The sequence below is a fragment of the Hypanus sabinus genome, chromosome 4 (assembly GCF_030144855.1).
Source record: "Hypanus sabinus isolate sHypSab1 chromosome 4, sHypSab1.hap1, whole genome shotgun sequence".
NCBI classification, from domain to species: Eukaryota; Metazoa; Chordata; class Chondrichthyes; order Myliobatiformes; family Dasyatidae; genus Hypanus; species Hypanus sabinus.
Window position 1 is genome coordinate 191,959,908 of NC_082709.1, and position 13,132 is coordinate 191,973,039.

The window sequence follows — 13,132 nt, forward strand, 5'->3', positions numbered from 1 at the left end:
GTCATGCCTTCTTTATAGATGCATCGATATGTTGGGACCAGGTTAGATCCTCAGGGATCTTGACACCCAGGAACTCGAAACTGCTTACTCTCTCCACTTCTGAACCTTCTATGAGGATTGGTATGTGTTCCCTCGTCTTACCCTTCCTGAAGTGCACAATCAGCTCTTTCATCTTACTGACACTGCGTGCAAGGTTGTTGTTGCGACACCACTCCACTAGCTGGCATATCTTGCTCCCGCGCACCCTCTCATCTCCACCTGAGATTCTACCAACAATGGTTGTATCATCAGCAAATTTATAGATGGTATTTGAGCTATGCCTCGCCACACAGTCATGTGTATCGAGAGAGTAGAGCAATGGGCTAAGCACAAACTCCTGAGGTGCACCAGTATTGATCGTCAGCGAGGAGGAGATATTATCACCAATCCACACAGACTGTGGTCTTCTGGTTAAGAACTCAAGGATCCAATTGTAGAGGGAAATACAGAGGCATTAACTTCTCAATCAGGACTGTGGGAATGATGGTGTTAAATGCTGAGCTATAGTCGATGAACAGCATCCTGTTATCCGATTCCTAAATGGACACAAAACCCGTGAACACTAACTCATTTTGTTAATATATATTATTATTATTTTAAAAAAAAATCTATTCAACTAATTTACATATTTATTTATTATTTTTTCCTCTTCTATATTATGTATTACATTGAACTACTGATGCTTAATTAACGAATTTCATGACAAATGCCGGTGATAATAAACCTGATCTGATTCTGATCAACCTTGGAGATGGGGACAGTGGAGTCTGTCTATATGATCAACCTTGGAGATGGGGACGATGGGGTGTGTCTATATGATCAACCTTGGAGATGGTGACGATGGGGTGTGTCTATATGATCAACCTTGGAGATGGGGACGGTGGGGTGTGTCTATATGATCAACCTTGGAGATGGGGACGGTGGGGTGTGTCTATATGATCAACCTTGGAGATGGGGATGGTGGGGCTACATGACTATCTTTGGTCTGTACGAAGCAAAGATTTGGTTTCTTCGTTATTATTGAAGCTTTGTCTGCAGCTATGATCTCCCCTCAACGGACACAAACACTGACCCTATGTAAGTCTACCTCCAGCCAACTGCTGACAAAGACCCTTTGCCACCTCTTTATCACTTCCAACCATTCCCGATCCAGCCTTTTTAAAAACTTTATTCACAAAACAGCTCGGTAATAGGCCTTACTGGCCCAGTGAGCCTGCACTGCCCAATTACACCCATGTGACCATCTGACCTGCTAATTCGTCTGTATGCCTTTAGAATGTGGGAAGAAATTGGAGCACCTAGAGGAAACCCACATGGTCATGGGAAGAACATACAAACTTATACAGAAAGCGGTGGGAATTTGACCTGAATTACTGGTGCCAACCTCTACATGATAGTGTCACCCACTACCATCACCCAGGTTCAGGCCAACATCCACTCACCCCACCTGCCACACTCAGTGCCACTGTTTGGGCCAGGTACAGGGGTCAATATTCAGACCCCAATCTCTGGACTGCCTTCTCTGCCCTGCCAAGTTTTCCATAAGACCATAAGACATAGGAGCAGAATTAGGCCATTTGGCCCATCAAGTCTGTTTCACCATTCAATCATGGCTGATCTTTTTTTCCCTTCCTCAGTCCCACTCCTCAGCCTTTTCCCCGTAATCTTTGATGCTGTGTCCAATCAAGAACCTATCAAGCTCTGCCTTAAATACACACAATGACCTGGCCTCCACAGCTGCCCGTTGTAATAAATTCCACAAATTAACCACCCTCTTGCTGAAGAAATTTCTCTTTGCATCTCTGTAATAATAATTAAATAATTATTTAATTAATTATCTGTTTAATTATTTATGGTTTTATATTGCTATATTTCCACACTATTCTTGGTTGGTTCGACGAAACTCAATTTCCTTCGGGATCAATAAAGTATGTCTGTCTATTTCAAATGGACACCCCTCTATCCTGAGGCTGTGCCCTCTTGTCCTGGACTACCCCATAACGTGAAACATCCTTTCCACATTTAGTCTGTCTAGGCCCTTTGACATTCAAAAGTTTTCAATGAGATCCCCCCCCCCCCCCCCCATCCTTCTGACTTCTAGCGAGTACAGACCTAGAGCCATCAAACGTTCCTCGTATGATAATCCTTTCATTCCCAGAATCATCCTTGTGAACGTCCTCTGGACCTTCACCAATGCCAGCACATCTTTTCTTTGCTGAGGAGCCCAAAACTATTCATAATACTCAAAGTGAGGCTTCAACAATGCCTTATAAAGCCTCAGCATCATATCCCTGCTCTTGTATTCTAGACCTCTTGAAATGAATGCTAACATTACATTTGTCTTCCTCACCACTGACACTATCTGCAAGTCCCCTTGCATCTCCGATTCCTGGATTTTCTCCTCATTTAAAAAATTGTCTGCACATTTATTTCTGCAACCAAAGTGCATGACCATGCATTTTCCAACACTGAATTTCATTTGCCACTTTTTTCCCCATTATCCATATCTGTCCAAGTCCTTCTGCAGCATTCCTGTTTCGTTAACACCATCTACTCTTCCACCAATCTTCGTATCATCTGCAAACTTGGAAACAAAGCCATCTATTCCATCATCTAAATCATTGATATACAGCATAAAAAGAAGTGGTCACTGGCAGTCAACCAGAAAAGGATTATTTTATTCCCACTTGCTGCCTCCTACCAATCAGCCAATGCTCTAACCATGCCAGTAACTTTCCTGTAATACCATGGGCTCTGAACTTTGAAAGCAGCCTCATGCATGGCACTTTGTCAAAAGCCTTCTGAAAGTCAAAATATACAAAGTCCACTGCATCCCCTTTGTCTATCCTCTGTGTAACCTCCTCAAAGAATTCCAACTGGATCGTCAGGCAAGATTTTCCCTAAAGGAAACCATGCTGACTTTTTTCTATCTTGTCCTGTGTCAACAAGTACTCCACAACCTCATCCTTAAAAATTGACTCCAACATCTTCCCAACCACTGAGGTCAGGCTTACTGGCCTAGAATTTCCTTTCTGCTGCCTCCTCCTTTCTTAGACAGTGGAGCAACATTTGCAATTTTCCTGTCCTCTGGCACCATGCCAGAGTCCAATGATTTTTGAAAGAGCATTAGACTAATGCCTCCACAATCTCTACCATTACCTCTTTCAGTTTTTTGAGTACCTTCTCCCTTGTAATAGAAACTGCACCCACTGCTCTTCCCTTACACCCTTTAACATCTGGCACACTGCTAGTGTCTTGCATAGTGAAGACTGATGCAAAATACTCATTTTGTTCAACTGCCAACTTCTTGGCCTCCGTTATTATTTCTCTGGCCTCATTTTCTAGCAGACCTATATCAACTCATATCTCTCATTTAGATTTTTACATACTTAAAAATGCTTTTACTATTCACTATGATACTGTCTGCCAGCTTGCTTTCATATTTCATCTTTTTTCTCCTAATAATTTGTTTAGCTGCTCTCTGTAGAATTTTAAAAGCTTCCCAATCTCGTACTCCCACCAATTTTTGCTTTGTTGTATGCTCTCTCTTTTGCTTTTACATTTATTTGACTTCCCTTGACAGGCACGGTTGTACTATTTGCCCATTTGTGTATGTCTTTGTTTTTGGAATACATCTATCCTGCACCTTCCTCATTTTTCCCAGGAACTCACACCATTGCTGCTCTGCTGTCATCCCTGCCAGCATCTCCTACAATTTACTTTGGCTAACTCCTCTGTCAGACCACTGTAACTCCCTTACTCCAATGAAATATTGCTATATCCGACTTTTCTTTCTCCCTATCAAGTTTCAAGTTTGAACTCAATCATATTGTGATCATTGTCTCCTAAGGGTTCTTTTACCTTCAGCTCCCTAATCACCTCCTGTTCATTACATAACAACCAATCCAGTATAGCTGATCCTCTAGTAGGCTCAACAACAAACTGCTGTAAAAAGATATCTCATAGGCTTTCAACAAACTCTCTTGGGATCCAATTCCAATCTGATTTTCCCAATTGACCTGCATGTTAACACCTCCCATGACTATCACAACATCATTATTTTGCCACACCTTCTCAATTTCCTGTTGTAATCTGTGGTCCACAATCCAGCCACTGTTGTTAGATCTGTATATATCTGCCATCAACATCCTTTTACCCTTGCAGTTTCTTAAATCAACTCACAAGCATTCAACATCTTCCGATCCTATGTCACATCTTTTTTATTCTTTCAATGCCAGCAGAGCCATACCACCTGCTCTGATGACCTTCCTATTTCTCCAATACAATGTGCAACCTTGGACCTTCAGCTCACAACACTACAACCATCCTTCAGCCATGATTCAGTGATGGCCACAACATCATACCTGACAATCTCCAATAGTGCAACAAGATCATTCACCTTATTTCTTTTACTCCGTGCATTGAGAAATAACAGTTTGAATGCTGCATTTGCTACCGTTTTTGATTCTGCATCCCTAATGCACTGATACTCACCCTGCTTGGTGCAATTATATCCTATCATCTGCCTGCCCTTCTTGACAGTCTGACTGCACGCTATCTTTGTTGTTTTAACCATCTGTCCTATCCTGAGTCCCTTCACTCTGGTTCCCACCCCACTGCCAAATTAGTTTAAACCCTCCCCAACAGCTCTAACAAACCTGCCCACAAGAATATTGGTTCCCCTTGAGTTCTGGTGCAACCTGTCACTTTTGAACAGGTTATACCTCACCCAGAAGAGATCCCAATGATCCAAGAACGTGAAGCCCTTACCCCTGCAGCAGTTTCTCAGCCACACATTAATATGCAAAATCATCCTGTTTCTACCCTTTCTGGTGTATGGCACAGGCAGCAATCCAGAAATTACTATCCTGGAGGTCCTGCTTCTTTCTCAGCTTTCTATCTCACTCTCTAAATTCTCTTTTCAGGACCTCTTAGCTTTTTCTTCCTGTCACTGGTACCAATATGTATCAAGATATCTGTCTGCTCCCCCCTCTCTCCAAAATGTTGTGGACATGATCTGAGACATCCCTGACCTTGGCACCTGGGAGGCAGCATACCATCTTGGTGTCCCATTCACGTCCACAGAATTTCCTGTCTGTTCCCCTCACTATCCAGCCCCCTATCACTACCACTCCCTTCTTCTCCCTCTTTCCCTTCTGCACCACAGACCCATGCTTAGTGCCTGTAACACAGTCTCCATGCCATTCCCCGGGAGGTCAAACCCCACAACAGCATCCAAAATGGTATACTTATTATTGAGGGGAATGGCCACAGGGCTGCTCTGCTCTAACTATCTGTTCACATTTCCATTTCTCCTGACAGTCACCCAGCTACTCACCTCCTGCAACTTCAGGGTGACTACTTCCCTGTAACTCTGATCGATGATCTCCTCACTCTCCCGTACAAGCCAAAGGTCATCCAGCTGTTGCTTCAGATCTCTAACACGGTCTTCAAGGAGCTGCAACCAGATGCACTTCAAGCAGATGTAGTTCCCTGGCAGACTCTGGGTCTCACAGGACTCCCAACATCTGGCATGAAGAACACACAACAGCCATTTAGTACACTAGGTATAATAAGGGGGGGAGAAAAGGGAACCTTAACAGAAACTTACTCAGAGCCAATGCCTCTTTCGAGCTGAAGCATCCTCTGAGACAAAACCTGACACTCCTACTCTTGCCACTGGCCTACTCCCAACAAAGGCTGACCGGCTTGTTCTTTCTGTACTTTTAAACAAGTGTCGCCAACCTGCGAGAAACCTCATTGCCATAGCCTGCTCTTGCTGCTGATTGAGCCGTCAGAATCAGCCCGAACGCCTGCGAAGCATCACCAGCCTGTAAGAAATCTTGTCCCTGTGGCCTGCTGCTCATGCTGACTGGACTGTTGGAGTAAGCCCGAACGCCTGGGAAACTCTCCTTTTAAACGTGACCTCCGGAAACCTGCCTTAAAGTCTCTCCTGGCGGCTGGATGATATAGGAGTGTAGTGGCTTACAGTGCCAGTGACCCAAGTTAAATTTGCAGAGCTGCCTGTAAGGAATTTACACGATCTCCCTGTGACCCTGAAGTCACTGTTCACAGCCAGACCAGCAGCTGCCTGGACCAGGGCTGTTCACTGAAGCAAAACCCTCCTCTCAAGCTTCATAAACAATGTGTGTATGTCATCTGTGGCCAAGACCAGTACTGCTCACTTAAGGTCCAGCAGCTCTAATTGAGATCCTCTGCTCTCTCTTCAACTCAATCACTGTGTGACAACCAGAATTACACATTACACACTAAATGTGGCCAAATCAGACTTTTGTAAACTTGAAGCTTAACAACCCAACTTTTATAACTTGTGCCCAGACATGAAGGCAACACCCTGTCTACCCATGTTGCCACTCCTGGGGAGTTACAGGCATGGACCCTTGGAGCCCTCTCCTAAAGTGCTCCTAAAGATCCTGTATTCTGCCGTTTACAGTACTCTGAAACTTCCTAATTATTCACATTCAAGCTGCTACATCTCTTTCTTTAGCCAGAAACCCCCTTCAGTATAAGCAAATGCTTTGAGAGGTCTGTCAAGGACTACATCTACAGCTTGCTACCATCAAAACTGGATCCCCTACAATCTGCCTACCAACACAACCGATCGACAGACAACTCAACAGCCACTTTTCTACACACTGTCCTTACACGTCTGGAGAAGAAGGATGCTGTTCTTGGACGACAGTTCAGCATTCAACACCATAATTCCATCCAGGCTTGACAGGAAGCTCAGAGACATCGGCCTTCACCCTGTCTTGTGCAGCTGCATCCTGGACTCTCTGTCAGATCACTGGAAGGTGGTAAGAGTGGGCTCCCTCACCTCCACTCCTCTGATTCTCAACACAGGAGCCTCTCAGGGCTGTGTACTAAGTCCCCTCCTTTACTCCCTGTATACCCATGATGGTATCACTACCCACAGCTCTAATCTGCTAATTAAATTTGCCAACGACACTACATTGATTGGCCTAATCTCAAACAATAACGAGGTGGCTTACAGGGAAGAAGTCAGCTCTCTGACACAGTGGTGTCAAGAAAACAGCCTCTCCTTCAATGTCACAAAAACAAAAGAGCTGGTTGTGGATTACAGGAGGAATGGAAACAGGCTAACCCCTATTGACATCAATGGATCTGGGGTTGAGAGGGTAAACAGCTTCAAGTTCCTCGGCATCCACATCACCGAGGACCTCATGTGGTCTGTACACACCAGCTGTGTGGTGAAAAACACAGACCTCAGACGACTGAGGAAGTTTGGTATGGACCTGGAAATCCCAAGAACTTTCTACAGGGGCACATTTGAGAGCATCTTGACGAGCTGCATCACTGCCTGGTATGGGAACTGTAGCTTCCTAATCGCAGGACTCTGCAGAGAGTGGTGCGGACAGCCCAGTGCATCTATAGTTCATTCATTCACTGTTCATTTCAGACAAGATGATACTGGACCAGGAGTCATAACTTCTGCAGAGATGTGGAGATCCTGAGACTGATCAGACACAGCCTTTTGCCTCCTTCCTGTCTTCAGGTTGTCCCTACACTTGAAACTATGTACGTCTCACTTGATACCATCCACATCCACTTTGGAACAAGAAGGCAACGGGAGTTCTCGGGGGTTGAGCGTGAACAGTTTACAAAGGGCAAGGGATCTGCAGAAGTTTTTGATTTGGAACAAGAAAGCAGCGGGAGAGCACCTAAGGATTTCCAGCAGGAAGACATTTTGAGTTCTCGGGGGAAGAGAGAGGCCAGACTGCGCAGGCGCGTGACGTCAGAGAGTCGAGTGCGAACAATTTAAAAAGAAGGCAGTCATATCCAGCAGGCAGCGTTGGGCGTGGGCAGCAGAGTGAAAGGGCTTTGGCTCCACGGGCTTCGGCAGTAACGGGATGAGGTGAGGCAGTTGTTGATTGCAAAAGAAGGGAGTATGTGTGTGAGGCCAGTTTTCTGTGGTTGGTGTCAGATGTGGGAGGTCCTGGAGTCTCCCGGCATCCCAGACGGCCACATCTGCACCCGGTGCATTGAGATGCAACTTCTAAGGGACCGTGTTAGGGAACTGGAGCTGCAGCTCGATGACCTTTGTCTGGTCAGGGAGAGTGAGGAGGTGATAGAGAGGAGTTACAGACAGGTGGTCACTCTGGAGCCACAGGGGACAGAAAAATGGGTCACAGTCAGGAGAGGGAAGTGGAAGAGTCAGGTACTAGAGAGTACCCCAGCGCCTGTACCCCTTGATGATAAGTACTCCTGTTTGAGTACTGTTGGGGGGGGGGACAGCCTACCTGGGGGAAGCAACAGTGGCCGTGCCTCTGGCACAGAGTCTGGCCTTGTGGCTCAGAAGGGTAGGGAAAGGAAGAGGAAGGCAGTAGTGATAGGAGACACTATAGTTAGGGGGTCGGACAGGCGATTCTGTGGATGCAGGAAAGAAACTCGGATGGTAGTTTGCCTCCCAGGTGCTAGGGTCCGGGATGTTACTGATCACATCCAAGATATCCTGTGGTGGGAGGGAGAACAGCCGGAGGTTGTGGTACATATTGGTACCAATGACATAGGTAGGAAAAGGGAAGAGGTCCTGAAAGAAGACCACAGGGAGTTAGGAAGGAAGTTGAAAAGCAGGACCTCAAAGGTAGTAATCTTGGGATTACTGCCTGTGCCACACAACAGTGAGAATAGGAATAGAATGAGCTGGAGGATAAATGCGTGGCTGAGGGATTGGAGCAGGGGGCAGGGATTCAAATTTCTGGATCATTGGGACCACTTTTGGGGCGTGTGTGACCTGTACAAAAAAGACGGGTTGCACTTGAATCCGAGGGGGACCAATATCCTGGCGGGCAGGTTTGATAGAGCTGTTGGGGAGGGTTTAAACTAGTTTGGCAGGGGGGTGGGAATCAGAATGTGAGTGTAGGGATTAAGGTAGATGGACAAGGGCATAATGCTAAGAGTTTTGAGTTGATGATGAAGGACAGGCAGGGGACAGAACATAATTGTAGCCAGTTAAAGGGGTTGAAATGTGTCTATTTCAATGCTAGGAGTATTAGGAACAAGGAGGATGAACTTAGAGCATGGATTAGTACATGGAACAACGATGTTGTGGCCATTACTGAAATTTGTTTGGAGGAAGGGCAGGATTGGTTGATGCAGGTCCTGGGGTTCAGGTGTTTTAAAAGGAATAGGATGGGAGGTAGAAAAGGGGGGGAGTGGCATTGGGGGTCAGGGATAGTATCACGGCTATAGAAATGGAGGACACTGCAGAAGGAGTATCCACGGAGTCAGTCTGGGTGGAAGTTAGAAATAGGAAGGGATCAATCACTGTGTTGGGAGTAGTCTATAGGCCCCCAAATTGCCCTCGGGACACCGAGGAGCAGATAAGCAGGCAGATTTTAGAATGGTGCAGGAAATACAGGGTAGTAGTTATGGGGGATTTGAACTTCCCTCATATTGACTTGCACATCCTGAGTGCAAGGGGGATAGATGGGGCTGGATTTGTCAGGTATGTTCAAGAGGGATTCCTGACATAGTATGTGGACCGGCCAATGAGAGGAGAAGCCATACTGAATGTAGTTCTGGGTAATGAACCTAGTCAGGTGACAGACCTCTTGGTGGGGGAGCATTTTGGTGAGAGTGACCACAACTCCCTTAGCTTCAGCATAGCTATGGAAAGGGATAAAATCAGACAAAATGGTAAAGTGCTTAACTGGGGAAGGGCCAACTTTGAAGGGGTGAGGCAGGAACTAGTGAGAGTAAATTGGAAACAGATGTTCAAAGGGGAAAACACGGAATTAATGTGGGAGAAGTTTAGGGACTACTTGAGCTGGGTTCAGGATAGGTTTGTTCCACTGAGGCAAGGAAAAAATGGTAGCAAAAAGGGAACCATGGCTGATGAAACATGTGAGGCAACTCGTCAAGAGGAAAATGGAAGCATATGTTAGATATCAGAAGCAGGAAGTAGGAGGGGCATGAGAAATATAGGGTAGCCAGGAAGGAGCTAAAGAAAGGACTTAGGAGAGCTCAAAGGGGGCATGAGAAGGCCTTGGCATGTAGGATTAAGGAGAACCCCAAGGTGTTCTATGCGTATGTGAAGAATAGGAGGATGACGAGAACGAAGGTGGGACCACTAAAGGATAAAGAGGGCAACATGTGCCTGGAAGCGGAGGAGGTTGGGGAGGTCCTAAATGAATACTTTGCTTCAGTATTCACAAGTGAAAAGGATCTTGATCAGGATGAGGTCAAAGCAGAGCGGGCCTGTGTGCGGGACAATGTGGAGATTAAGGAAGAAGAAGTGCTGGATCTTCTTAAAAACATTAAGATTGATAAATCCCCAGGGGCGGATATGATACACCCCAGGTTGTTGTGGGAATTGACAGAAGAGATCGCAGGAGCATTAGCTATGATCTTTGAATCCTCTTTGGCTGCAGGGGAAGTGCTGGAGGACTGGAGAATGGCAAATGTAGTTCCCTCGTTTTAAAAAGGTAATAGGGAGAAACCTGGGAATTATAGACCGGTGAGTCTTACGTCAGTGGTATGCAAACGACTGGAAAGGACTCTTAAGGATAGGATCTACGAGCTTTTGGAGAGGTACAGTCTACTCATGGATAGTCAACATGGCTTTGTGAAGGGAAGATCATGCCTCACAAGCCTGATTGAGATTTTTGAAGAGGTAATAAAAGAAATTGATGAGGGTAGGGCAGTGGATGTGGTCTACATGGACTTTAGCAAAGCATTTGACAAGGTTGCTCATGAGAGACTCATCCAGAAAGTCATGAGGCATGGGATAAGTGGAACCTTGGCTGTTTGGATAAAAAATTGGTTTAAAGGAAGAAAATAGAGGGTAGTTGTGGAAGGAAAGTATTCTGCCTGGAGGTCAGTGACTAGTGGAGTGCTGCAGGGATCTGTCCTGGGACCTCTGCTATTTGTGATTTTTATTAATGACCTGGATGTAGAGGCGGAAGGATGGGTGAGTAAGTTTGCGGATGACACGAAGATTGGAGGAGTTGTGGATAGAGCTGTAGGTCGTCGAAGGCTATAAGAGGATATAGACAGGCTGCAGAGTTGGGCAGAAAAATGGCAGATGCAGTTCAATGCAGACAAGTGTGAGGTGATGCATTTTGGAAGGACAAACCCGAAGACGAAGTACAGGATTAATTGTCAGTTACTAAGAGTGTGAATGAACAAAGGGACCCTGGGTCCCTCAAGGTCGCTGCACAGGTTGATAGGGTAGTTAAGAAGACCTGTGGGATGCTAGGCTTCATTAACAGGGGAATTCAGTTCAAGAGTAGAGAGGTCATGTTAATAGACAATAGACAATAGGTGCAGAAGTAGACCATTCGGCCCCTCGAGTCTGCACCGCCATTCTGAGATCATGGCTGATCATTCACTATCAATACCCAGTCCCTGCCTTGTCCCCATATCCCTTGATTCCCCTATCCATCAGATATCTATCCAGCTCCTTCTTGAAAGCATCCAGAGAATTGGCCTCCACCGTCTTCCGAGGCAGTGCATTCCATACCTCCACAACTCTCTGGGAGAAGAAGCTCTTCCTCAACTCTGTTTTAAGTAACTGACCTCTTATTCTCAATCCATGCCCTCTGGTACTGGACTCTCCCAACATCTGGAACATATTTCCTGCCTCAATCCTATCAAATCCTTTAATTATCTTAAACATTTCAATCAGATCCCCTCTCAATCTCCTCAATTCCAGCGTGTACAAGCCCAATCTCTCCAATCTCTCTGCGTAAGACAGCCCTGCCATCCCAGGAATCAACCTAGTGAATCTACGCTGCACTTCCTCAATTGCCAGAATGTCCTTCCTTAAACCTGGAGACCAAAACTGTACACAATATTCCAGGTGTGGTCTCACCAGGGCCCTGTACAAATGCAAAAGAACATCCTTGCTCTTGTATTCAATTCCCCTTGTAACAAAGGCCAACATTCCATTTGCCCTCTTCACTGCCTGTTGCACTTGCTCATTCACCTTCATTGACTGGTGAACTAGGACTCCTAGGTCTCTTTGCATTTCTCCCTTACCTAACTCGACACCGTTCAGACAATACTCTGCCCTCTTGTTCCAGCTTCCAAAGTGGATAACTTCACATTTATTCACATTGAATGACATCTGCCAAGTATCTGCCCACTCACTCAGCCTATCCAAGTCTCCCTGTATTCTCCTAACGTCCTCTTCGCATGTCACACTGCCACCCAGTTTAATATCGTCAGCAAACTTGCTGATATAGTTTTCAATGCCCTCATCTAAATCATTGACATAAATCGTAAAGAGCTGTGGTCCCAATACAGAGCCCTGTGGTACCCCACTAGTCACCTCCAGCCAGTCTGAGAAACACCCATTCACTGCTACCCTTTGCTTTCTATCTGCCAACCAGTTTTCTATCCATGTTGAAACCCTGCCCCCAATGCCATGAGCTCTGATTTTACTCACCAATCTCCTATGTGGCACCTTATCGAATGTCTTCTGAAAATTATCAAATGCCTTCTGAAAATTATCGAATGCCTTCTGAAAATGCCTTCTGTTGCAACTCTACAAATCTCTGGTGAAACAGCACTTAGAGTATTGTGTTCAATTCTGGTCACCTCATTACAGGAAGGATCTGGAAGCTATGGAGAGGGTGCAGAGGAGATTTACCAGGATGTTGGATGGTTTGGAGAACAAGTCATATGAAGCAAGGTTAGCAGAGCTGGAACTTTTCTCTTTGGAGCGTAGAAGAATGAGAGGGGACTCAATAGAGGTCTACAAGATTATGAGAGGCATAGATAGGGTGGATAGTCAGTACCTGTTTCCCAGGGCACCAATAGCAAACACCAGAGGGCATAGGCACAAAATTAAGGGAGGGAAGTTTAGGGGAGACATCAGGGGTAAGTATTTTTACACAGTGGGTTGTGAGTGCCTGGAATGACTTGCCAGGGATGGTGGTGGAGGCTAAAACATTAGGGGTATTTAAGAGCCTCTTGGACAGGCACATGGATGAAAGAAAAATGGAGGGTTGTGGGGTAGTGTGGGTTTAGTACTTTTTTAAAGGATTATATGGGTCAGCACAACATGGAGGGCTGAAGGGTCTGTACTGTGCTATAGTGTTCTATG

At 45.6% G+C, this 13,132-nt stretch overlaps 1 protein-coding gene across 1 annotated transcript in view; it reads right to left on the bottom strand.

Moving 5' to 3' along the window:
- The window catches only part of LOC132393593 (1,4-alpha-glucan-branching enzyme-like), a 449,072-nt gene that overhangs the window by 129,855 nt on the left and 306,085 nt on the right, over positions 1–13,132 (bottom strand). The window lies entirely within an intron of this gene.